This window comes from Dipodomys ordii, unplaced genomic scaffold, assembly GCF_000151885.1.
Source record: "Dipodomys ordii isolate 6190 unplaced genomic scaffold, Dord_2.0 Scaffold36, whole genome shotgun sequence".
Taxonomy (NCBI): domain Eukaryota; kingdom Metazoa; phylum Chordata; class Mammalia; order Rodentia; family Heteromyidae; genus Dipodomys; species Dipodomys ordii.
Window position 1 is genome coordinate 4,708,961 of NW_012267252.1, and position 3,712 is coordinate 4,712,672.

A 3,712-nucleotide genomic window follows, 5' to 3' on the forward strand; every position below is an offset into this window, starting at 1 on the left:
GGCTTCTAGTTGGAGTATGCTCCAAGGCACAGACAGGCAGAAGCTGGGACAATCGGGCCCCTCTCCCTGCAGCAGGACCCTGGCCAGTCTAGTTCTCCATTGCCTAGATGAACTCGGTGGGCACCTGCGACTTCCAACTTGTAAAGTGAGTTCTGTGCACTCTGGAAATAACCAGATCTGCCCTAGAAGGCCAAAGCTCCCAACGCTGACCTCAAGATCCCTACATTCATCTCTGTGGCCAATGCCCAGGACTGGCCGGCTGTGAATTTGAGTTCCCCAGGGCTCAAAGATCTCCATCCACCCTTTCCAGAGGGGCTGTTTTTATGCTTCCAAAGGAGTGGAAGAAACAAGAAATCTGGGTAGATCTGATGCAGAAATCTTACCTTATTTCCTCCTTTTCCTGTGCTAGTGGAATTGCAGAGCTGGAACTCTGGTGGAAATCACACCAAGGGCCAAGAAGAGAGTTTGTCAGTTCCATTTATCTCAGAGAGTAGGTTGGTTCCTAGAAGATGGTCTGGCCCTCCAAGGCCAGGCCAAAAGCTGAATCTCGCTCTTCCTTCACATCTTCACCTAGGAGAGATTCCTCTGAGCACAGGCTCACTTGGTAGGCAGAGTCTAGGATAGACACCAAGAATGGAAAAAGTTGGGGCCAGCTGGGGTCCTAGGCTGAGCTACCTTCTTGGAGGGCAATGGCACAAAGGTAAATTCTGTGCCCAGGTAGTTCTCCAGTGGCAGGCACAACCATGGGGGTCTCTTCAGTCCTCAGCCTTCTTCAACCCACCCCACTCCATTTTTTTTCCCTTGGGCTCTAGCATCTAGGAGGACCTTAGCATTAAAGATACTCCAGTTAAAGATATTTTCATCCAGATGCAGTGCTCGTTGTTGGGGACCAGAGGGTCCCTGGGTCTCCCTCTGGAGGGAGTGGGTCAGGAGATGTAGAAGGTCCTACTTAACTCAAGGATGATGGGGCCAGGCCAACGTTTAGGTCAGATGGCATGTACAAAGGGGAGGGGCTACTGCTTAGGGGACAGATTCCCAAGGAAAAACCCTATTTTAGAAGCATTTACCTGCCAGGCCTTGATGGAGAAGATGAAAAAGTAACTATCCTCTATATTAAGTGACAACTGAGGTATAGCCTACAGCAGGGAAGTGTCTGTTTCTCACTGCTTTGACTTCTATCTATTCAGGATCCCTCCACTGATGTGGGAATGTGTGGTTAGTCTTCCCTGTTGAAGTACTGTTTTTGGTTTTTACTGTGAGGTTTAGGTAGGGACAACCTTAGCCTTAAAGAAGTCATTGAGTAGTGGATGAAGTAGCCTAACCTACTCACTCTCTCCTTTCCCCCACCCCTCAGATCCCCTACCCCACTCTAGGCTCCCTAAGGTTAGAATGCTCTTCACTGGATTCCTACTGTTACTAGCTGCTCTTGCTTCCTCTATGGAAGGGAAAGTTTTCTGACTCCTTTCCCAAGACAGTTGGGCAAAGCAGAGGAGACAGCTTTGCTATTACAGAGACTATCTCCAATTAAGCACCACAGAAGCCAGAAATGGAGTTGTTGGTCAAGTGGCAGAGTGATAACCTTGAGCAAAAAAAGTTCAAGGACAGCACCCAGGCCCAGAGTTTAAGCACCAGGTCTGATACAAAAAAAGAGAGTGTGTATATGTTCCCAAAATGGTCTCATCATGGACTACTTCATGGTACAGATTCCAGATGGCTCTCTCTCTGGTGAATGACCATTCATTTGGCATGTCTTTTCTCCCCCTCACCACATCACAGGCCCGTATGTGACTATTTCCCCTGATAACTTGGTTAGAAGACACATAGATATTATTACACTTTCACACAAATACACATTCTATAGAGGAACAGCTGTGGAGACACACATTCACCTAATCAGAGAATATGCAATTCATACACATACCTTCCCACAGTTGTAGAAACAACCCAGATTCCTCCTCTCTCCTCCAACAATCTTGCCAACATGTGTTTCCCTAGCAGTGGTACTCCAATAGTCTAACACAGTGCCTGGTACATAATAGACTCTTAATAAATATTTATAAAATAAATTTAACAATTATTCCTTTAAAGACATCTGCACAGCCTTCTCAACCCTCACTGTCACACAAGCTTTCACATTCGGCCTCCCCTTCTAGACACACAGTCCCACAAACACAAAGTAATTAACTTACCACATATACCCCTAAGCTAAAGGACAACCCTTGGCCTTGGGGTCTCTCCCAGAGCGAGGAGGAAGCTATGTGGGATCCAAAGAGGCCTCCCCCTAGGGCTCCCTTCCTGTCTGCCTCTCCCCCAGCCCTAGCCTCAGCCCCAGCTGCTCTCCTTTTAATTGGAAGTTACGTGTGTGTGTGTGTGTGTGTGTGTGTGTGTGTGTATTTTAATTCTGGAGGCCAGAAGATGGTGCTGGGAGGGAGATTGCCTGGTGGCTACAGGACTAGAGAGAAAAGTCTGCAACTTCCCTAGGTATATGTGTATTCCATATAGGAGCCACTCATCCTGAGTGGAGTCTGAAAGTAGTGTTAAGAGTCCAGGCTCCCACCACCACTTCCAAACTTTTAGTGCCTCCATTTTTTCATCTGCAAAGTGGAGGGAAACATAAAAAAAATACCACAAAAATATCAAAGGGTGAAAGACAAGGTAATTATTGTGCTTGAAGGCACTTGGGCCATCTCAGGTGCTTTGTGAGTCCTATGTCTTTCTTCCCCTCCTCTTCCCTAACAGGGCTAGTCCAGTAGAAACATAAAATATGAGCTCTGTGTCAATATCCTTCCTATGAAAACTTTCCAATCTGCAGCTTGGTGCTCAGGTAACACTGCAAAGAGCAGCAGTATGTGTGGGTGGGAGGGAGGGATCCTGACCCTCTAGCCTAGTCTTTCTAGGTGAGACTTAGAGGGAAGCCCAGACTCTCAGCAACCACACTACTGGAGAACAAATTGCCAGGGAGGTCAAGTCTTAGTACCTTAGCAGAACTGGATTGGGATACAAGCAGATTTGTAACTGGAGAGAGGCTGGGGAAGGGCAAGGGCAAGCCAGACTATCTCTGAGTTGTTGTGGGATTTGGATAAGACATGGACAATTTTAGTGTCCCATCAGGCAGCTTTAACTTCTTCCAATCTTCGACTGAGCAGTAAGAGTAAAGACTCTTCCCAGGTCTCCTGGATGATTGGTGCCAAATCTGCAGAATTGGAGAGGTGGGTAAGACAGATGCTTAAAGGACTGGATGAGGCAGAGCTGGAAAGCCATGGCACTGGAAAGGTATATCTCTGAAGCAGTGAAGGGAGGAAGGGGGGAGTGGTTAGGAACACTCAATTGGTTTCTGCAAGGGACAGAGTAGTAAAGAAAAGCTGTTATGGAGATAACTGGGAAAAATAAGATGTTAACCACAGCAGGCAGAAAGTGTTTATGCTAATGCTGCAGTGCACCTTTCCCTCTTTTTCAGCTCATACAGGAAAAATAATTCTGTATTGGATTCCCAGAACAATCGCTGTCTGTAGGACTTTGGACAACTTCATTCACCTCAATTCATCTCAATTTTCGTCTTTTAAGGCATATAACACATGAACCACTGTATCCTGTCCTTTAAAATGTACACTGGTGGGGCTGGGAAGGTGGCTCAGTGGTAGAGCGCTTGCCTTGCATGCCTGAGGCCCTGGGTTCGATTCCTCAGCACCACATAAGCAAAAAGAAAAAAGCC